At 36.9% G+C, this 25,163-nt stretch overlaps 1 pseudogene; it reads right to left on the bottom strand.

Moving 5' to 3' along the window:
• Nucleotides 1-16,896: 16,896 nt before the first annotated feature.
• Nucleotides 16,897-25,163, bottom strand: part of LOC127673237 (zinc finger protein 14-like) — a 109,138-nt pseudogene continuing 100,871 nt past the window's right edge.

The following is a 25,163-nucleotide window of genomic DNA, read 5'->3' as shown; positions in this document are numbered from 1 at the left end:
GAATGACCAAGGACATAGAAAAATTTGGGATGAATGGGAAGATTTTCATTTAATATATTCCTGATAAAATTGAAGAAATACATAGAAAAAAGTTTGAAAGTTGAAGATTTACAAGGAAAGGGATGCTTCTAAAATGATAGAAATAAAAATATTTCTAAATTAAATAAAAAGAGAATTAGAAAATTTTGATAAAAATGGAGATTTACATGGAAAACAATCCTAGCACTGGGCCTTTTTCTAGTTCCATTTAGCTTTGAGTTTCATAATTTATTCATGTAAATGTCTATAGTAAGCTCCGTTTTTGAGACATGTTGACCACAGTGTCCCTGCCCATAGTGAGGAGGAGCAGACATATGAGCAGTGGGAGCAGTGGTGGTTGGTCCTCCCTAGAGTTGCATGGGAAGCGTCGGCCAGGTGTAGCCAGATGTTTGCACCTGTGAGGTCCCTTGTGGTGCTCCTGCCTTGCTAGATCAGGCCGTGAGCTCTGAATGACTTCACTATCAGGGCTGAATCTGCTCAAAATACTTGGACCAGGGGCTTGCTTGAAGAAATGTCATGGACAGGATGAAAAAATTGGACAGCGCTGGTTTCTCTGGAGTCTTCTACAAGTTCTGCCCTTAGCAGTTAACACCAAGGTTTAAGATCCACCTGCTGTTAATTTTGCGGAATATTTAAAAGGCCTCTCATGTGTTGGGTAGCACTGCAATATTAAACTGAGATGTAGAAGGTTGGATTTGGTGAAGGAAAGGTCTTACCGAGCTTAGGAAATAGTGATAGTAAGTAGCATTTAGCTGAAGGAGGACGGCCTTAAACACACCCCACACATAGGATGCTAAGCAGGCCGGTTAGAAACTAGGAAGTTAGGATTCCCATGTTCCTTCATCAGGTTTGTTTAGAAACCTGTCTCCAAACAATAACAAAGGAGACAACTGTGATGTACAACCAGCTACTTGGTACACGGTCATAACAAAAAACAGGTTTGTACAGGCTGCTCAAAGTGTCAGTATTAAGTCACCACCAACATCAGGTCTGGTGGGCGTGAAACCCCCTTTTTCTAATTGTGAAAAGCATAGCTCTGTCTCATTGTGAATACTACATTGGGATTGTAAACATTTTTTGATAAACTCGATGATTGACATGGAAAATATTTCTGATACATTTGAAAAAAATATATAGAAAAACATGTTAAAATTGAACACTATAATGGAGATTATACAGATAAAATGAGAGGTATAAAATAATTCTAAGTTGACTGAAAGTGGAATTACAAACATTTTCAGGTAAAATTGAAGATTTACGTAAAAATATTTCTAATAAAATTCAAGAATATGTAGACAAACACGTTAAAATTTAATATTTCCATAGCAATTTTATAGATAAAGTGGTAGATATAAAAAACCTTTCTAAGTTAATAGAAGGTGGATGCCTACCAGTATTTTATCTATATAAAATTTTCCATGATAATCTTCAATTTTAACATATTTCTTCTAAAATTTTCTATTTTATCAGAAATATTTTCCATGTACAACTTTAATTCAGTCATAAAAGGTTCTATTTTATTTTTGAATTAATATAGCAATGTTTTATTTATATCATTTTACTCTTTAACTTTCCATGAAAATTTTAAATTTTAAAATTTTTTCTATATATCTCTTCTATATTATCAGAAATATTTTCCACGAAAATCTTCAATTTTATCATAAACTGTTTTTAATTCTTTTTTTTTTCAATACAAAAATCTATATGGGGAGACAGCCATTTGAGAAGGGAAGAAACCCTATGTTCTTGCAAACAGGAGCCTAGCATGGCTGTCCTCTGAGAGGCTCTGACAGCAACTGAGACAGACGCAGATACTCACAGCCAATCATTGCACTCAGGTCATGGATCGCTATGGAAGAGTTAGAAGAAGAATGGAAGGAGCTGTAGGGAATTCCAATAACTTAAGAAGACCAACAGTATCAGTAACCCAGACACCTGGGAGCTCACAGTGTCTAAGCCATCCAGCAAAGAACATACTTGGGCTTGTGCAGGACCCCAGTCACATATGCATCAGAGGACGGCATTGTCTGTAGTCAGCGGGAGACTATTCACCTAATCCTTGTTTTTTGTGTGAATTACAAATAATCAGAGCTGTGAGTTTTCTTATCAGCGCTGTGTCCCTTGTGTGTCAAAGGTTTGCGTTTGTTTTGCCTTCATTTTCACTAAACTCTAATCATTTTTTCTTTAATTCTTCCTTGTCCAAGTTATCATGGAGTAGGGTGTTGTTCGGTATCCATGTTGATTTGGGACTTCTCTTATTATTTCAAAACCAGCTGAAATCTTTTGTGATGTGATAGGATGCATGGGATCATCTTCAAACTTTTTGTGTCTGTTCAGGCCTGCTTTATGATACTGGAGCTACAAACTGAAGGTAAAAACATGGACAAACTTGGTCTCCTGCCTTGCTCTCCTGCTTGGTCATTGTCCCATGTTCAGGTCGCTCTCTTATCCCGCTCAGGCCCACTTGATTATGAATATTGTCACATTCAGAATCACGAGCACTACCTCACACAGACATAACAACCGGCATTCTGATGAGAGCACACCCACAACTGAGGCTCCTTCAGATGAACGTAGCTCTGACATGGAGAAATGCCGGCAGATTTGCCTCTCTCCTGACTATGTCCCCTTGTGGATTGAAAAGATGATCTCTTGCTGCCCACCTGCTCTCCTAGCAGTCAACAATAACCAGCAATCTCTCCTGAACATATCAAAGAGCTCAGTGAAAGAGGCCACACCCAGCCAACACTATGAAAATCTAGACAGAAAACTGTAACACAGGAATAACAGCCTGGCCTACAAAGTGAGTTCGAGGACAGCCAGGGCTATAGAGAAAATCTGTCACAAAACAAACAAACAAACAAAACGAGAGGTTTTTTTATGGCTAAATGCTTGGATCAGGGAAACTGAAGCTGCCTTAAACAGGTGATAGGTAATAGACAACCTCAGATGAAAAGCCACATATGTAAGGCAATCGTTGTTGAACACTATTATTATCCAGACAATTGTCATCAGTGGCAAATTAGAGAAAAAACTCACAGTTAGATTAGTATAGAATTTCTAGAAAAGCCTATCTCAAATCATAGTGAAAATGAATCTTTCTCTGTATATAGAAGGGGTAATTAATAGAATGTCCTGATGAAGGCTGTCAGCCAAGGGAAGTTAAATATATCAAGAACTGGTGAATTTCACGTTTCAGTATCTTACAGGGAATACTTAGGAAATAATTACTTCTGATGCGAGTTTTAAAAAAGCAAAGTTAAACAAATCTCTTTTGTTTTGTAAAATAAAGTAGTACAAATAGAAAAAACAAAAATGACCTTTCCATATATAGGTTGAAAAGGCATCTGTAGTCTAGATCAAAGGTGGGTCAGAACATCTCTAAAGATCAAGAGTAAGAAACGGTTTCTCAATTTAAAATGTCTTAAGCTGTCTTTAGTATAACGCAATCACAACAGTGCAATTCTTCTTAAGTAGCCACATATGCTGGGTCAATTTATTTGCTGTTAATGTGAGACTCATTTAAAAGTTTGTGTCTGCTCTGACAATGTAATCATACTGCATCATTCCAATCTTATGTTTCGTTTTCATCAGCTCTATTGATCCGCAGACTGCACAGAGTTTTCATTCTATGTTACACATAGATGATGTTATTTTTTTGTTTTGCTTTGTTCTAACATTTCTGTGAAATTGGAAGGCCCAGAATTTAAAAATATGTCACAAATTAATCGTTAGGAACTGCCTTTTAATTAGAGAAGCTGGATGATTTCTAATAACTCTCACTGATTTCAGCATTAACAACACCAACAAGAGTCCTGCCCTCCCTATTTGTTGTGCAACAAGGATGTGCTATTTTGAGCAGGCCTGTGCAGAAAGGTCAAAGCCACATTTTTCCTTTTATGAGTGAGTCACATCCCATGCTCTTAAATGATGGATCTTAAATGATGGAAGGCACTGCTGGGAGCTTTGAGCTGAACAGGGATAAGTTCCAGCTGCCATGTGACTGCATCTGCAGGAGGGGCTTGAGAGGAAGGAAGGGTAAAATAAAGAAAAAGGAAATTGCAGAGTAAGAACACGGTCCATAGACCAATCAATGCACACCACTGCATAACATAAACAACACAGAGGTTGCCTAAAGGATGCAGTGTCAGTTTTGGTTCATTATCTGTGATAGTAGATTGGCTCTGTTAGATAAATGCTTGAATCCTTGTGGTATCTTTTTTTTAATTAGATATTTTATTTCTTTACATTTCAAATGCAATCCCTTTTCCTAATCCCCCCCAGAAACTCTGTATCCCACCCCTCTGCCTGCTTCTTTGAGGGTCTCCCTCTCTCTCTCTCTCTCTCTCTCTCTCTCTCTCTCTCTCCCTCTCTCTCTCTCTCTCTCTCTCACACACACACACACACACACACACACACACACACACACACCCCACACAAACACTCCTGCCTCCTTGGCCTGGCATCCTCCTACACTGGGACTTTGAGGTTTCATGGGACTAAGGGCCTCTTCTCCCATTGATGCCCAAGGCCATCCTCTGCTACATATAATGACAGAGCCATGGCTCCCTCCATGTGTACTCATTGGCTGGTGATTCAGACCCTGGCAGCTCTGGTTTGTTGATATTATTGATCTTCCTATGGGGTTACAAACCCCTTCAGCTCCTTCAGTCCTTTCTCTATTTCCTCCATTATGGATGCGGTGATCAATTCAATGATTGGCTGCCAGCGTCCGCCTCTGCATATGTCAGGCTCTGGAAGAGGCTCTCAGAAGACAGCTACACCAGAGTCCTGTCAGCAAGCACTGCTTGGCATTGACAATAGGGTCTGAGTTTGTTGACTGCATATGAGATGGATCCCCAGGTCGGACAGTCTCTGGATGGCCTTTGCTTCAGTCTCTGCTCTACCCTTTGTCTCTGTATTTTGTCCCCTCTTCTAAAACTGACCAATACACCCACACTTTGGTCTTCCTTCTTCTTCAGCTTCATATTGTTTGTGAATTGCATCTTGGATATTCAAAGATTTTTGGGTAAAATCCCCTTATCAGTGAGTGCCTCTGAGTGGATACCCTGAGCAGACTTGGGAGCTAGGTCTTTTTTGATGTTGTTTTTTGTTTGTTTTGTTTTGTTTTGGAAGTTCATAAACACACATTTACAATCACAAAGAGATTCTTGTGAACCATACCTGAAAGCAAGTCTGTTTAATCATTGATAATTTAGCCATGACCTTTAATGTCTCATGGGTTTTTCATTCATCAGGTGGACATTATGTTTCTAGGAAATGATTTCTACATATAGGACGCCATCCTGGAGAACTTAATGAAGGGATTGATGCCAAGGTGTGCTGTCATCCTTAATGTCACAGAGCATTTTGCTTAATTCATCACAGGCTTGGAGTGGGAAAATGTTCATTGATGGTCTTCTCTTTTATCTCTAATTTTTCTATTACTGAACATAGATAATTCTCATACATTATATTCTGATTACCTTTTTTCTTACCCAACTCTTTCCATATTTTCTTGTCCCATGCAACTTTTTTAAATCCATAACCTCTCTTTCTTTTTCATGTTATACAGCAAACATCTAATCATTATTATTATTATTATTATTATTATTATTATTATTATTATTGTTAAAAACAAAATTTGTAATAGGACAAAATGAGAAATAAACAGATAAAAAGACAAAGGAAAACTCTAAGAAACCTAAAAATACACCAACTCAAATTGACAAAAAAAATTTACACAAAACCACAATAGTATAAGCCACAGTATACTTAAAAAGAAACTTTGAGGTAAAAACAAAAAATAATACACAGCAAAACAAATGAACACAAAAAACAAACAAATTTAAAAGTCTCAGAAAACCATTGTGAGACAAATGACTGCCAGCAATGTCTTTGAGATTGTTTGGTATTTCCCATCTGATGCTGGACTAAAGGTTTGCCCTTAAAATAGTTTGAATACCCCGTGAACTTCGTATCATTGAGTACATCCCTTGAAAAAAGATTCTTGTAAATCATACCTAAAAGCAAGTATGTTGTAACAATTTTAATTTAGACAAAAACATTAATGTTGCCTTTTTGATTGGTCTGCCATTATAGGAATTGATTTCTACATATAGGATGGCATCCTCAACTTCAGGGGACAGATACCAAAGTATGGTGTTATCCTTCAGATCATAATTAATATATATATATATATATAATTTTTTGTAAATAGATATCAACTGGATTGGAAGGGGGGTGCAGTTCCGGTCCCCTCTTGATATTGAGACTCCATCTTGAACAGAGCCGTGCAGGCCCTGTGCGTGCTGCTGCGGTCTCTGTAATTTCACATGTGCGTCCATCTTTCTTGTTTTAGAAACCCTGTTTTCCATGTTCTCAATCCCCTCTGGCATGGATAATAATACTTCTACCTTCACTTCCCCAATATATCCTGAGTCCTGAGGAAAGGGATTTTATAGAGACATCCCAGTTGTGAGTGTGTGTTCAAAAAACTTTCACATCCTAAAAATTGTCTGCCTAAGGGTGTTTGTGTTTGTTCCTATCTATTACAGAAGGAAAGCTGTGTGATGATGGCTGATCAAGACCCTGATTTTTAAGTATAGCAGAATGTCATTAAGAGTGAATTTACTGGTATGTGACCTTATGAGAACATAAATATATGCAATTTCACACAGTGTCCATAATACATATATTTACAAATATATACACATTCAGTCAGAATCTGTGAGATAAGAGGCCATGTGTGTTTTAGGAGTGAAGGGAGTGGTACAAGAGTGTTTTGGAGACAGGAAATATAAACAAAAAAGCAATTAAATGACAATGTCAAAGATAAACAACCAATCATATTTTAAAAATGAAGCAGCAAACAGTACTTTGAGAGAAACATGATACTGACTTTCATCACCTGATGTAAAGAAATAATAATGTGTCTGTGTTTATACATACATGTTTGTTGTATAATATTAAAGTGAAAATATCCTTAGTACTCAAATATTGACCAAATTTATGATGAGGCCTTTCATCTACAGTGATTTATATTTTCATCAAATTCACTGATCTTATTGTGGTAAAGGTTTTGTGTGTGAGATTTCGATTAGAGATTTACTCACTCAAAGAAACACTTTTATTTCCTAAAGGAATTGTGTATTTTCACATTAACTTACAGAGCACAATATTGCAGGCACAACCTGAAACTCCTTGTACTTTTCATAAAATGTTCCCTTCTTCGCATATTATCTGATATTTTAAACATTCCCTGCAGTAGAGCAAATGTCACACAATATTCTCTACATCATGTGAAATTGTATATGTAACTTTCAAGTTGTAGCCATTTAAAATATTTCCTTCCTAAATCGATTACTCCCAAAGGAATGCTTATGTAGCATCAGTGTTTCTCTCATGATTTACAAATTAAAAAAGAGGTGTATGGGGAAAAACGTAGGGTAAATCAGGCGAGAGTTGTGTGATGAATATGAAGTGTTATATAAGACTGTCCTAGAAGTAAAGAATATTACAACAAAAACTCAAATCTCCTGTCCCTTCCCCCCTTCCCCTGCATTTATGAGACTCCTGCCTCTTAACTCTAGCATTCCCCTGTAGTGGGGCATTGAGCCTGCACAGGACCAAGGGGATCCCCTCCCAGTGATGCCAGATAAATCAGTCCCCCTCAGAAGAGGGGACACCAGGAAGTGGAATAGTGGGGTAATGTGAAATGTAAATAAAATAACCAATTTTATATAGATATAGATATAGATATAGATACATTGATTCTGGAGAAATATTTCTGTTAATGAATACATGCTATACTTAATTAGGCTATCAATATGTTCTCACAAAATAAGAAAATTCCATGGTATACATATAGTTACAAAATTTTCATTATATATATATGAATATATACGAATATATATATGAATGTATATACGAATATATATACGAATACATATACAAATATATATACGTATATATATACAAATATATATACGAATATATATACGAATATATATACGAATATATATGAATATATATACGAATATATATATACGAATATATATATACGAATATATACATACATACATATATATGTATATATATGTATATATGTGTATATATATGTATATATATGTATATATGTATATATATATATATATGTATATGTGTATATATATATGTGTATATATATATATATATATATATACACACCTGTAGTGTGTGGTGAATAGGCATATGGGTGCAACTGAACATGGAATTCAGAGGCTTTTGATCTCTATGAAAATACTTACATGGAGTCAGATTTTGGTTCTTGTAACTGAGCATGATCTTTTGCAAGAGTAGCCACTGGTCTTAACCACAGAGATATTATCTATAAAAGTATAGATATCTAGAAAACATCTAAAATTTGTGGTGTACACACCAGAGTTCCTCCTGTGGCCCACTCCACATCTTCAGATATGTGAAGTTGTTGCATCTGTGGGAAGTAAGGAAAATACCTTCCTATTTTCACTTTAAATCCAAAGCCTTGTGCAAAATTCCAAATGATAAAAAATGTCATATTCTGCACACTGATTTTCCCTATGACTCATGTTCACCAGTTCTCCAACAGGGTTAGTAAACACCCTGGTCTTCAGCAAGGAAGACACCTAAATGAGATCCATCATTAGATGCTTACATAAGCGTATCAATAAAGGGAAAGCAAAATTGTGAATTTCTTCTAATTCCTTAATGACTTCCACAAAATACAGCTGTATTGAAGTAATGAAGTGTAGTAAAATATAATACACCTCATTGATACTGAAAATTTATATAATGTTCCATGTCAATGTTTGATGATAACATGTGCTAGAAAAAGTGATTAGCGTATAACAAGTAACATGGTGTGTGTGTGAATGTGTTTGAGTGTGTGCGTGTTTTCATGTTAGCCAAAAATACATTTTTGAAAATATAGCCATGCATGTGCAAATGAAAGGCAATTCTGAATGTGTGTGAAAATAAAGATTGTCTGTTGGTCTTTCATTTATAGACAAGTAAATATGAAATAAACTGAAACTTAACATATATAGTCTTAATCATTTGTGATTTTGTTAATCATTGTTAACTTAAATGAGTAACTATTATTTATAGCACATGTACTGATTCCTGAGAAATTACTCTTCGGAAAAATATTCTAGTCTAGTCATCACTTAAAGCTTTTATTATAAAATTGTTGGCTCCTATTTTAACTTTTGAAATCATTGGGTGAAATGTTGAGACATGTTTTCATAAAACTCACTGATATAAAAAATATTGTTTCCTATTAAATGTTTCCCTTGTTCATGATATTCAGCCTTGTAAAATTATGGAGTTTTGCAGTGTAAAAATCGTTGCACTGAGAGAATAATCTCTAACAAATGTACTTGTGTGTCTCTGGGTCCATTTAAACGGTCATATTGTCATATCTAAGCATAATGAAATATAAGAAACTTCACCCGCTGACAGTCAGAAAATACTCCTCTGTACTCTACTGTTATCTGAGACTCTGCTTGTTGAAGAATGAGTTCATAGTAGGTGTGGGCCACAGCATACACAGCATTATACAAATTGTAACCTTCTCCACTCAGGGCCATGTCATATTTGTGCTGTGCTGTCCATTCCAATGTGTTGCTGAATTTAAAATGTTCCATTTTATTGCTCTTCTTTGAGACTGAGCAATTAAAATAATTCCACCCCAGTATAGAATCATTTACACACCTAATGTGAGTGAGCAGCTGCTTCACACTTCAGAGTGGCATTGCCCACCATGAGGGACTTTACTGTGAACCGTGAGCTGGAATAAACCTGTTCTCCTGACAGAGTATTTTATCAAAGCAGCAGCAGTGATTAAGATACTTGTGAATTGACCTTTATCCACTCGTGGTCACAATGAGATGTAATGTTGTGTTTTGTTTAAAGAAATTTTTATTAGATATTTTCTTATTTACATTTATTTTTTTGCTTTTGTTTTTTTGAGACAGCGTTTCTCTGTGTAGTCCTGACTGTCCTGGAACTCACTCTGTAGACCAGGCTGGCCTGAAACTCAGAAATCCACCTGCCTCTGCTTCCCAAGTGTTTTTCTAACATTTTTTAAATATTTATTTATATTTTTATATATTTTATATTATATATTCATAAGTTTATATTTATATTTTATTTACATTTCAAATGTTGTCCCCTTTCCTCATTTTCCCTTTGATATCCCTCTATCCCATCCCCCCTCCCCATTCTCACTAACCCACCCACTCCTGCTTCCCTGACCTGCTATTCCCCTACCCTGGGGCAATGAGCCTTCACGGGTCCAAGGGCCTCTCCTCTCATGGATGTCCGACCAGGCCATCCTCTGCTATCCATGTGGCTGGAGCCTTGGGTCCCTCCATGTGTACTCTTCGGTTGGTGGTTAGGTCCCCGGGAGCTCTGGGGTTACTAATTGGTTAATATTATTGATTCTCCTATGGGGCTACAAACACCTTCAGCTCCTTGGGTCCTTTCTCTAGCTCCTCCATTGTTGACCCTGTGCTCAGTTCAATGGCTGGCTGAGAGCGTCCCCCTCTGTGTGTGTCAGGCACTGGCAGAGACTCTCAGGAGACAACTATATCAGGCTCCTGTCAGCAAACACTTCTTGGCATCCACAATAGCGTCTGGGTTTGGTACATAAGCTGGTTACTGGCCCCAATATGCTTGCTTTGTCCTAACTCACCCAAATTGTTATTGCAACAACACTGAAGGTAAGAGGAGGCCCTTTGTCCATAGTCCGGCTATGCTGGCAGGGCTGGAGATGGCCACAAGATGGCCCACAAATTTGTCCAGAGTGTATGAAAAAATAAAAGAGAGAAAATAAAAGCCCTACAGAATTTTTTAGACAGGGTCATGGAGACATTTTTGACAATACACCCCCACCACCTTTTGTTGATATAGTTCAACATTTTGCTTTGCTAAGACCTACAGATAGAGTCTCTTCATCAGTTTATAAATGACTTCCCAGTGGCAACTGAAAAAAAAAACCAAAAAACAAAAATGCATGACTTCTTAGATGCCTTGAAAAATTCAGACTATTTAAGCCTCTGATAAAAGAAAACCCTTACTCTCCAAACTACAGATGAGCTTTGTAGACTTGGGGAATACATACTCAGACCAGGGATCCTGGCATAAGCAAGTGGCCAATATATCACCAATCAATAATCAGTCTACTTATATTCAGTCAAGAACCTGTAGTTTACAACCAGTCAATAAACAATCGAGTCAGTTTTTGGTCCAGCGAAGACCAAAGTAATTGATTAACTGTCGTTTCTTTATTTGTAGTGATTGTGGATCAATTATCGATCGATTAACCATAGTTGAATATTGCTCATTGATTAATTACTAATCAATTGGTTACAATTTATTGATCATTGATTGATTGGCAGCTCATGACTGGCTGGTCGTCAGCTGGAAGTCTGTTATCGATCACCAATCAAGTGATTGATAGGCTGTTGGACAATGCGGCTCACACGAGATGATTGATCGGTCCCTGACTGAATACTGATCAGTGGATGATTTGTTCCAGATTGATTTGTGTTCATTTCTGATTATTGATTGATTATGGATGACCAATTGACATCCTGATTAAACATGATGACAGAATGAGACATTGTCAGCCTCTCTCCTTGAATGGTCACAGATTCTTTCTCAGCTCTCCTGCTGCTGGACCCTGATGTCACTGGATGGGCCTCTGTATGACTGCTCAGATAGATGCAGGGGTAAGAGTTCACTAATGACAACAGCCTGATTCAGGATGGACAGAGGTATGCTGGGGCAGTGGTGGTGTACAGTACAGGGATCACATGGGCAGAACCACAACTGGAAGTAATGTCAGCCCAGAAAGTTGACCTGCCAGCTCTAGAAAAGTCATTAGAACTGATAAAAGACAAGACACAGATGGCTGGTGTGACACTGCTATCTCTCATATCCATCGGGGCATTTATAAGAGGAGTCTTCTGATGGGAAAGGACTAAACTCCATTCCAGAGAGCCCCTAGAAATTGGGCTCCTCGTGTCCTTGATTGCAACAGACCCAGGACACCCCACACTTTCTGATCAGACAAAACAAGTGATCTGGGCCAAAAACGTGTTGATGTCTCAGTGTTGTAAGAGAGGAAGGTAGACTGCTAACTGACTTCTAACTAATTGTATGAGATAAAGTGGTTCTACAAAGAAATAAAGGAAGGAATTAAGGTCTTTATAGATTTCAATTGAAATGAATATGCAACATGCACCATCTCATGGAACATAAAAAACATGAAAGTAGAGCTAAGAAAAAGTTCAAAGTGCAAAATGCCTACGTGAAAGAAACAAGCTTTCATGCTGGTAAATTAACAGCACAATTTAAAGGCTACAACAGAAAGAAGTTAGGAAGCAATGAAAACAAGGAAGAGAAATCTAGAAATTGTCCCCTTGGGAGCTGAAACCAATAAAATAGAAATAGAAGAAGAAGAATCAATGTAACACGGAGTTGGTCTTTTGAGACTTTTATTAGACAAGAATCGTGAACCTTTATTAAAATATAAAGAATATCCAAATTAATGAAACCTAAAATGAAATGGGGACAAAATAACATGCAATGAAGAAATCTAGAGAGTGGTAAAAACATAGTTTTAAAAAGGGTGAGCTCCACCAAATTGGAAATTATAAAAAAATGAATAATTTCCTCAAAAGATTCCACTTACCAAAATTAAAAGAAACTACGAAAACCAACTTAAACAGACATAAACACCTAGGAAAACTGGATTCATTACAGATATGCCACCAATATGAGCACATATCCTTGAGTTATAGGGTAGTAACCTACCAGACTTTCAAAGAAAATTTAACAAGAATTCAGTGTATTCAACAATATAGAAACAAAAGAAATATTAGCCAATTTATTTTCTGAACCCATGATTACTCATATATCCAGTCATGTAAGACTAAGCAATAAAAGAGTATTACAGACCAATTATCCCTAAAACCACAGATGCAAAATTACTTAATAGAAAAAACAAATAAAATAAAATATAAAACACATCAAAAGATTATTATATTCTTATATAAATACATTATGATAAAATTCTTAGCGTGATTAAAGATACAAGATACATGCCTAAACCTAAAAATGTCTCTTTACACCAAGCCTATAGCCAACATTAAATTAACTGGAGAGAAATTCAAATTAATTCCACTAATTCCAAAACTAGACAAGGTGGTCCATTCTCTCTTTATCTATCTATTCAATATATTATGTAAAAGTTTAGCTAGAGAAATAAAAATGAAGGAGTGGAAGATAATACAAATTACAAAGGCGGAACTAAAATTATTTTTCTTTGAAGATATGATAGTTTGTGTAAGTGAATGAAAACATCACAAAGGCAGTTCCTAGAATGGATGAACACTGTCAGCACAGTTGTTGGATTCATGATTAAGTAAAAATGAAAATAAATATCAGTGGCTTTTGTATGTGAAAATAAGTTTGCAAGAGCAAATAAAATAGAGAGATATCATAAAATTCGATTTGATTGTTGACACTTGTCCTATTTTCTACATAATAAATAACCCATAGTGACTAAATAAAGGTGTGTTGGGTAAGAACTTAGCAAAATCCTTTTAAGCACAGTTTACTTTGGGTATTCTTGAAGGTTCTCAAAAAATACTATGATATGCAAAGGCTTTATTAGATTAATTACATGCTAAAAAGTTTACTCTTGTATAAAGATACTAGAAAGAACAAAACTTTAACACATTGACTATGTTTTTGAGGTTTCTCTGCATTATGATATTTTCTTATGGTTTGTAAGACTACTGCTGCATGCAAAGGCTTTTTTTTTTTTTTTTTACCAATTGGCATATTCATAGCATTCAGTCCAGGATGTATTTTTTATGCATTCATAGATAACTGTTATGAAAATATTGTATCACATGATTTTAATTATAAGATTTCTCTTCAGTATGTGTTCTGCTATAATTAAAGATGACTATGATATACAAATGTTGGGAACAAGCAAAAGAATCTTGTTCTAAGGACAACGTTTTTGTTGATAAAGTACATTTAATCATAAGTTGAAACTAAGGTCAAGTCCCAAGTCATAGGGGACCTGCATACTAACAATATCTGGCAAGCTTTCATGATTTGTTATATTCCCTGAATCATAAATACTGTTCCTAATCCTAATTTCTGTTATTCTTGTTTTATTCCTCAAAATGAAGTGCCTGTTCCTAACTATAATAGAACCATTGGTTGTGATAAGTTAAACTGTAAAACCCACCTTCTGTATCATTTCACATAGAGTAACAACAGAAGAAAATCCTGATTGGTGAGAAATACTGCTGTAACTTAGCATGGATGTTTGTGATTTTCAGGTGTGAAATCTATATCAGATTCTGGCTCACGGTGGGATTGGAATGGAATGCAGTTATTCAGATATGCTTCTTAATATATTATTCTAGGATGCATTAATCAGAAACGATTTGACTACAAAAGATTCTTATCATGTGCATGGTCCTGGTGTTAGAACTGTGTTGGAACTCAGTGAATCTCATAACATAAAGGCTTTACCACATTGCTAACATTCATAGAATTTCTCTCCAGTATGAATAGTTTCATAATGATGAAGACTATAGAGGTGTACAAAGGCTTCATTATACTAAACACGTTCATGAAGCTTCTCTCTAAAACATATTCTTCAATGAAAATGAAGACTACAGAACTGTGCAAAGTCTTGACCAAATTAACAGAACTCATTGTGTTTCTGTCTTATCATTTTCATTGCTAAGAAAAGTCACAATTATCAAGGCTACTCCTATAAAAGCAACCATTTAATTGGGGATGGCTTACAATATCAGAGGTTTATTTCATTTTCACCATAGCAGGAAGAATGGCAGGAATGCAGACACTTATGATGCTGGAGAAGAAGCTGAGAGTTCTGCATCTTTATCCAGTGGCAGCTAGGAAGAGACTGTCTTCCAGGGACCTTATAGGGGGGTCTCTTCAGCACTGGTAGGAATTTCAAAGACCAACCCCACAGAGATGCACTTCCTCCAACAAGGCCACACCACCTCATAATGCCACTAATTTAGCTTAGCATATTTAAATTACCACATCCCTCTGCCTGGCCCCCATATGATTGATCAAACACATGAGTGTATAGAGTTCATACTTAAACATGCAGAATACATGAGCTCGAACTCCAAATGTCCCCTTCCTCTATAGCAGTCTCAAAAATGTTAAGAGTCCAAAGTTCAAAACTCTTCTGAGATTAACCCAATCAGGTAATATCAATCACGTATATTTTCCAAAACAAAAACCACATCATCTGTCTTCATATAAACAGGATAAACTTCACCGTTCCTAAAGGTCATTGTAAGGAAATCCTGTACCTTAAAAAGATGAAAAGCCAGCTGAGCAATCTGTAAACTCTGCAAGTCCAGGTCTGATGTCACAGCATTCTTCTGATCTATAACTCCTTTCTGCATTGTTTACTGAAGCACAATTGTTTCACTTTCAGTGGTTTTATTTCCTTAAAGCAGTTTTCCTGAGCTGGTAACACACAATTCTACCATCTCAAAAATGTGGTGTCTGTCTCCAAGGTAATTTCAATATCACAGCTTCTTGTCCCAATGTCTGGGATCCACACATGATCATCTCTGGTCCTCTAAAGAGACTGGGTCACTTTTCCAGCTCTGACCTCTCTATCACTCTAAGGTCTGGTTGACTCCATTCTCCTGCTCCTGCTGATGTTGATGCTCATCCCATGGTACTTGCATCTTCAAGATGCTGGGTTCTTCTGCTAGAAATATGCTTAACCTATAGCCTTCCTATAATCCCTCAATGATCCCAAGACTCAGCTGCTATGCATGACAACTTGATGCATTAAAAACCAGTACCTCTTGGGTGATTCTTATACATGAACAAGTCCAGGTGCACCACTACTTCCAACCTTGACTATCTCTGGAACATAACCTTTTGTTTTTTCACCCAGAAAACACTACCCATTTTCTATTTTTCAAAAACTTCATTGCCTAAGCTTGGTGGTCCTGGAACTTGCTCAGTAGAATAACCATGAACTCAGAGATATCCAGGGCTCTGTCTCCTGAACTCTGGGATAAGAATCATGCAATACCATGCCTGCACCTAAGCTTTTCTTTTCAGATATTAAAACGAAAACCCAGAATAGCAATCAAGATCCCTTTTCAGTTGGACACATACTTGTATCGTCATATCTCCACATGAAAACAATAACCAGGTTATAATAATTCCTAACATGATATAGTTCACATTCATACAACTACAAATCCTTATGTTTAGCTGGATGGAATCTTGCCCTAATGGAACCATTCCTTTAACACCATTGAATATCCTTGATCATAGGATTTGTCTTCCTTCAATGTCCTGATGATGGCTTGCATTTTGAAACTTATGTTTTATATTTTCCATTTCTTAGTTTTCTATACTTGTTAAAAACTGTAAGGCCAAATTCTATGTGGTGATTTTCATGACTTACATTGTCAAAGCAATGTCTTTTACATAACCTCGAGGAAACTCTTTAGACAAGGATAAAAGGCTGCAATCTTCTTTGCCAAGTCATCCAAAAGAACCATCTCCAGAGTGGAAATAATCCCAAGCACCAATGTCTATTGCATTCCTAATATGATAGCCCCCTAACTCACACTTAATTCATGATTATATTCAGTAGATTTATTTCCAGCACAGAGAATTTGCAGATTTCTCTATTATGAATATACATTACCACATTGATTACATCAATAAGGTTTCTGTCTGGTATGTGTTCTTTGATCATAGTGGAGATGAATGGGTTATTCCACATTGATTATATTAGTAAGGTTTCTCTTGAGTATGTGTTCTCTTATGTATTTGGCGATTACTGTGACGCGAAAAGGCTTTACCACATTGGTTACATTCATAAGGTTTCCTACCAGAATGTGTTCTTTTATGAATTTGGAGATGGCTGGCTCTTGAAAAGCCTTTACCACATTGATTACATTCGTAAGGTTTCTCTCCAGTATGTGTTCTTTTATGATATTGGAGATGACTGCGCTGTGCAAAGCCTTTACCACATTGGTTACATTCATAAGGTTTCTCTCCAGTATGTGTCAGTTTATGTCTTTTGAGAACACTGTTACCTGAAAAAGCTTTTCCACATTGATTACATGCATATGGTTTCTCTCCAGTATGTGTTCTTTTATGATACTGGAAAGTACTGTGATGTGCAAAGGCTTTACCACATTGATTACACTCATAGGGTTTCTCTCCAGTATGTGTTCTTTTATGATACTGGAGATGACTGGGTCTTGCAAAGGCTTTACCACATTGATTACATTCATAAAGTTTCTCTCCATTATGTGTCAGTTTATGTCTTTGAAGATTACTGTGTTGTGAAAAGGCTTTACCACATTGATTACATTCATAAGGTTTCTCTCCGGTATGTGTTCTTTTATGATACTGGAGATGACTGGGTCTTGCAAAGGCTTTACCACATTGATTACATTTATAAGGTTTCTCTCCAGTATGTGTTCTTTTATGATATTGGAGATGACTGGGTCTTGTAAAGGCTTTACCACATTGATTACATTCATAAGGTTTCTCTCCAGTATGTGTTCTTTTATGATATTGGAGATGACTGGGTCTTGTAAAGGCTTTACCACATTGATTACATTCATAAGGTTTCTTTCCAGTATGTATCAGTTTATGTCTTTTGAGAACACTGTGACCTGCAAAGGCTTTTCCGCATTGATTACATTCATATGGTTTCTCTCCAGTATGTGTACTTTTATGATATTGGAGATGACTGGGTGTTACAAAGGCTTTACTACATTGATTAAATTCGTAAGGTTTCTCTCCAGTATGTATCCTTTTAGGATATTGGAGTTTACTGGGTCTTGCAAAGGCTTTACCACATTGATTACACTCATAGGTTTTCTCTCCACTCTGACTTCTTACATGCCTGCAACGGTAATTAGCAAATGTATAATCTTTACCACACTCATTACGCTGATCAACCATGTAATCAATATGAAATATGTTTACAATTTGGACTAATGTTAAAGAAGCATCAGATCTTAAGGTTTTATCAGTTTGCATGTTCATGGTGTTCACCCTCATCAAGAGTTTTCAAGACACCTGTGATGGTTATTACATGGCTCATATTTATAAAGTGATTTTTATATGATGTACTGCAGCTTTCTGCAGAAATTTTGAACAACTCGGATCTTTATAACATGGACTGCATTCATAATTTTAACTGTAGCGTGAATTACATCACATTTACTGTGAACCAGGACACACAGAATTATTCCCAAATTCCCCGTACCCATAATGCTTTTCTACCCTTTGAGTTTGGGGATGTTCCCCATAAAACTACAAAACCAATTAATCGCAAGTGTCTATCATATTCCTAATGTTTATCAAAGACAAAATACTACCTATCTTCTCATTGTTTAAGAACAAAAATTTTATGTTGCTTCTTTCAATAACCCTGTGCTCACAGGGTTTTTATCCATTGGACACATGATATACCTAATTTTAAAAAAAAATAGAAAAACAAATGAAACATTTCCACATTGCATTTAGACTGCATTTTTGTTCCTCATACCACATGCATTATAGATTAATGTTTTTCAACAACAACATTCTTGATTCTCCTAAAATGCCCTCTCACAAAGCTTAACCATATTACTACAAGAATATGAGTATCACCAATTTTACTATGGACTATTTGCTTACTAGAAAGTTTAGGATATCAATTTATCATTATTCAATGTGCAATATCTAAGTACTATGAGACTATACAGATTGTCAGGTCCACAGCACGGCCCTAACGTAGCTACTTATTGAATAGATACACAAATGAGATATCAGATCTTGAGTTACATGGTTTTGTAAGAATATTATAATCATAACTACGCTTAAAAGACTGTTATTTCACACTCTTGCTTTTCGTTGGAGATTCCAACAGATATGAAAAATTCCACAGAGGCAAATTTGTATCAGCTTCCACATAAAAATTACCTTTCTTGTGTTCTACTACTTGGAAAATGTTCTTCAAGATGATTGTCTTCCCAATTATAGCCTAAAACACAGGACGAGAAATGAATGATATACTATTAGAAATTAGGAAAAATTTAAGGTACTATGAATTTTCAATGCTCCATGAAAGTTAGAGTAAAAATTTAGTAAAATTGAATTATTCAGCTCAGATTTCATTAGTCCCAATTAAAATAATAGAAAACCATCAATAAACAATAAACATTTGTTTCCTTTAGAAAAACTGAGTCTTACCTATAGCTTTGAGGTTCAGGTAGGTTTCTAACATCACATCTTTGTAGAGATTCTTCTGGGAAGGGTCCAGCAAATTCCATTCTTCCTCAGTGAATTTCACATGCACATCATCAAAAGTCACTGCATCCTAAATATCCCATACATGTGTACAACACAAAGCATGATACTAACATCAATATAAAGGAATACACGCTTTTTCAAAAACATATTCATATAATATTGGCACTTGCTCCACTTATATTCTGACTCAGAATTTACAATCACTGTGTCATTTTAGAAGGAGCATTAATTATAAGATTTACCTGTGTTGCTTTTGAACACTTTGTATAGGATACAGCCTTGCCAGAGAAATGCCAATTAAGAAGGAGATGCAGGAGAAACAGATCCACAACATTGAGCACACATCTGAAAAATTGTATGAGCATTTACTAACTACAAGAGTGATGGGCAAGCTGGATGTATTTGCCCATGACTTCAATCACAGACATACAAACAGTTGTATGTCAGTGAGGTGGATGGCACCATGTCATATGTATCATGTTCTAGGAGATCAAAAGTTATATATTAAGACCCTCAATCCCTACAAAAATCCACCAAGGAAATAAAAATGATAGAGAACTCAGAGTTCTATACTAAAACTTCCCATAATGAATTATACATTCACTTGAGATCCGTATCCATCTTGTAGAAGCATGAAGTGCAACAGTTTAAACTATAAAATTAATTACATTTTACTAAAAGGGAATGCATGCTTAACCAGTTACAAACAAACAGATGAAAATATAGTAATTTAAATGTTGATCATAAATAAGCAATATAGGATAGGAGAGATAGCTCAGCAATGGAAAGCCCTAGCTGTTCTTCCACATTGTGGTTGTCAATTTCTCACATACAGATGGAGACCAACAACTCCTCATTACTTCAAGATCAAGAGTTCTGAGGTCATCTTATGACAACAGTAAAGAAGAGACATGATATTCATATTCATACACATAGGAAAATACTATTTATTCAAACATTTCAAAAGAATCACAAGTGTGAGGAAATACATCATACACCTGGAATCCAAGGACTCTGAAGGCTCAGGTAGTATTGATGTAATGAACATAAATCAACTTGAGAAATAGAATATAACCTATCTATTTGGCCAAATTTCAAAGTGAAACATGAGGATTAAAAGTTGCATAAAAGCATATCCTTATTGTGCACAACCATGTCAGCTGGCTTATATGGTTCCCATATCGGCTATCAGACAGGAAGGAATTCACAGAGAAATTTTGTCTTGAAAAACATAAACAAAGGAATAAAATTAAAAAAAAAAAATAGTAAACCGCCAGGCTTGCAAAATAGCATAGCATTAAATGCAGATGTGGCTAAAGCATCTTATGTGATTTAGGGACAGAGTCCAAATATTGACTGTGTGGGAGAATGAGAAGAAACCTGAAGGATTTAGTTAAAACTACAGCACAGTAGACACACAGAACAAAATTAGTCCCATCTAAAAGAAATGCAGGGGCACACCTGGAGCACAGAATGTGGGAATGGCCAATGAAAACTCGCCCAACTAGAGACACACCTTGTAGGCAATATTCAATCCTTAACATTATTATGGATACGATGTTATGCTCCCAGACAGGAGATTTCATAACTGTCCAATGAGAGGCTTCACCCAGAATCTGACTGAAATAGATACAGAGAACCACAGTGAAACATAGGATGGACCTTGTAGAGGCTTAAGAAAGAGTTTGGGTAAATATTGAGTGCCCTGAAGATGGTAGGAACTCCACATGTAGTCTAAAAGATTCAAGGAATCTTTAACCTTCGGAACATTGACAGACAGATCCATCAACCAAATAGTAGATACCAGCTAGACTAAGGCCCTTGGCACATAAGTAGCAGAAGTTCAGGTTAGTCTTCATGAGGACCCTCTAACAACTAGAACAGGGGCTGTCTCTAAAGCTGATGCATATCTTTGGTATCTGTTCATTTAAATGGACTCCAATGTCTGGCCTCAGTGGGAGAGGATGCACTAAACCCAGCAGAAACTTGAAGCCCCATGGTGTGGAGATACCCAGGGGATCCAATCAACTCCATTCTGATCCTGGATGCTATAGGTTCATGTTTATATTGTGATGAAAATGCATCCAGTCTACAGTGATCCTAATAGTCTTCAGAACCTCCTACACAATTCAAATGTCTAAAGTGTCTTCTGACACTCAAGGCAATATCTTGAAAGTCAAATCTTTTAAACTCAGAAAAAAATCATATCTTTCCAACATACAATGGTACAGAATACCCATTTTTTGAAGTAGACAGGAATGTACCCTGCTTTTTTAACCACATGACATGCCTACCAGGAGATAAAGCAGACTTTCCATAAGATTTACCACAGTATTTGCTATCCCACATGCTATTTATACAGCACAGCTCTCCCTAACACTGTACAAACACAAGGGGCAGCTTAACCTTTCTCCTTACTATGTCTCCTGGTGAATTGCTAAGATCATATCTTCCTGCCTGCCACTTCTCCTAGCTTTCAACATTAGCAAGCATTCCCTCTTGAACATACCCACAAATCAGGTCAGGAAAAGGGGCGACACTCAGCCAACTTCTCTGAAAATACAGACAGCAAACAATATCTCAGGAATAAAATTACCACCCGAACAAGACAAATCTAGAGACAAGTATCTAGACCTATTATCATCACAAACCCAGATGCCTAGACATCATAATAGGAATATAATGAAGATAAGCCAGGGAAATATGTCACCAAGCAATCTAAGGTATCCCATCATAGCAGGCCCTCAAAAATTAAAACATGCAAGATTTCTGATACATAAGAGGTTGTTTTGTGGAAATGAAGGAGTGAGAATCTAGGGAAGGGATAGAGGCACACAAGAGGACCTGCAGACTGGCACACTTGTAGGAAGCAGAGTGTGGGATGAGAGTAGAGAAAGACTATAGAGGGGGCTTGTGTAGAGAACAGAAACAGGGAACAAATAAAGAGAGTAGCAGAAGCTAGTGTTCCATTTATATAAAGCACACCTGGCAACAGCAGCAGCTGATGGAGGCAGGTAATGACTTAAGCAGGTGCTAAGTCCCTGAGAGCAGGCCATTGAAATTGCCTGCACATTGACCACCACAGAGGCAAGGTTCACATACCAAACAGGAAAGGAAGATACATAGAATAAATGGACTTATTGGTCAAAAAATATTTGGAGTCTAAAAGTTTCCTGGCACTAAATAACCAGGAACACTGCAACATATCAAAAGCAAGTACTACAACTGACTGTAATAGAAGACGAATATCAGCAAAAAAGAAAAGAAAGTAGTTTTAATGATATCCTGAATGAATAATTTCTAAACTAAAACTTTGATTCCTAGTAACGTACAAGAAGCATCCAAAACACAATATAGATTGGAACAAAAAAAAAAGTCCCCTTGCCACACAATATTCAAACACTATACATGTAAAGAAGTAGGAATAGTGCAAAAACAAAGAAAACCAGTCACATGTAAAAATAGACCTATTACATTCATATCAGCCCTATCAATGTGCAGTGTAACACCTTAAAAAAATGCTCAACTTCATTAGTTATTAGGGAAATGCAAATCAAAACAACCCTGAGATTTCACCTTACACCAGTCAGAATGGCTAAGATTAAAAACTCAGGAGACAGCAGGTGTTGGCGAGGATGAGGAGAAAGAGGAACACTACTCCACTGCTGGTGGGGTTGCAAATTGGTACAACCACTCTGGAAAGCAGTCTGGCGGTTCCTCCGAAAACTGGGCACCTCACTTCCAGAAGATCCTGCTATACCACTCCCGGGCATATACCCAAAAGATTCCCCAGCATGTAATAAGGATACATGTTCCACTATGCTCATAGCATCCCTATTTATAATTGCCAGATGCTGGAAAGAACCCAGGTATCCCTCAACAGAAGAGTGGATGCAAAAAATGTGGTATATATACACAATGGAGTACTATTCAGCCATTAGAAACAATGAATTCATGAAATTCTTAGGCAAATGGATGGAGCTGGAGAATATCATACTAAGTGAGGTAACCCAGACTCAAAAGATGAATCATGGTATGCACTCACCAATAAGTGGATATTAACCTAGAAAACTGGAATACCCAAAACATAATCCACACATCAAATGAGGTACAAAAAGAATGGAAGAGTGGCCCCTTGTTCTGGAAAGACTCAGTGAAGCAGTATAGAGCAAAATCAGAACAGGGAAGTGGGAAGGGTTGGGTGGGAAAACAGGGGGAGGGAAGGGGACTGATGGGACTTTCGGGGAGTGGGGGGTCCAGAAAAGGGGAAATCATTTGAAATGTAAATAAATATAGCAAATAAATAAATAAATAAATAAATAAATAAATAAATAAAACACAAAATGTTTTGAAAATGTGATGCAGATTAAAAATAAAAAAAAGCAGCCGTAATTTCTAAAAGCAAACCAATGGTCCAAGTGATTTAGGAAGACTCAGCCTTGATAGTGAATATATTCAGAGGACACTGCCTTATTTAACAAGTAAGAAGCACCACTAGAAACCTCACACACAGTCACATATAACTGGTGTTTCCCATCCAACCCCTGATAGGACCCTCCACCCCAGCACCCACTGCTCAGCCACCCGTTCCTCTCCATTGTGGGCAGATATTCTGTGCTTACCATGTCTCAATTTCAGAGCTTCCCTGAGGTCCCCTCACAGCACAGCACGGAACAGCAGATTTCAGAGCAGGAAACAGTGAACTATCATGGCCTGCACAGACACAGTGAATTTGCAGAAAGGTATCAGGAAGATCCCGCCTCTTTCTTTGAATGGCAGGTCTGTCTGGATGTCTGGATTGGTCAGTAAGCCTAACCACTCCTCAAAGTTAAAGTGTGCTTCTAGTCCAGGGGCAAACTTTTTTCTAGACCTTAGGAATGGTTTGCATTCCCTTAGCATTTGTGCCTACCTTGCAAGAGGACTTTCATACCACCCAGGCCTTGGGGAGAACCAACATTTTCAGTGCAAGCTACTTAGCTGCCTGCTCCTCCTCTCATTAGCTATGACCGTGCACTTAGCAGGGCCTAAATTCACACCTTGCCTGAGTTTTCCTCACAGCACTTGCCTTCCTCTTCCTGTAATCAAGGTGAATAGCTTGCCTAGCCCATTCCTCAGGTGCAGTGGAGGTATCAATCTGACCCACAAGGGGAAGGGTGCACAGGCAATTAACTTTAAAGAGTGACTTTAGGAAACAGGAGTTTTGTTTTATCACTTCACTCTGGGCTCAGGGAAATTGCAACTCCCTTTCACCAGAAGATAAGTCGTAGATTTTGAAGATTCTCTTGTCAGACAGTCATTATTTGAAGAAGAGGAAACTGTCTCTGAGACATTATAATAAATCTTCTTTCTACACACACAGAAAAATTCACTTTATAAGATCTGTTGATATAAAGAACCTGTGCTAACACAACTGTAGGTTTTCCCCCCACATTGCCATTGGAGAATGGATGGGGAGAAGAAGGTTTATGGGACATATGGGTAGGGGAGATCTGGGAAAGGGGAAATCATTTGGAATGTAAACAAAGAATATAGAAAATAAAAATATTAAAAAAAAGATGTGATGACAAACTATAGTGCTCCAGTGTTTGTCATCTGTTTCCTGGTTTTCTCCCGGGGTTGTTTCATACCTATCATCTGGTGGAAGGGAATTTTAAGAGGCTACAAAGCAAAACATTTGTTTCCTAAAATCCCTTTTTAATGTTAACAGCCTGGGCATCCTTTCACTGATGGGGCAGCTTTATATC

The sequence above is a fragment of the Apodemus sylvaticus genome, chromosome 22 (genome assembly GCF_947179515.1).
Source record: "Apodemus sylvaticus chromosome 22, mApoSyl1.1, whole genome shotgun sequence".
Taxonomy (NCBI): Eukaryota; Metazoa; Chordata; class Mammalia; order Rodentia; family Muridae; genus Apodemus; species Apodemus sylvaticus.
This window is presented reverse-complemented; position numbering and strand designations above follow the sequence as displayed.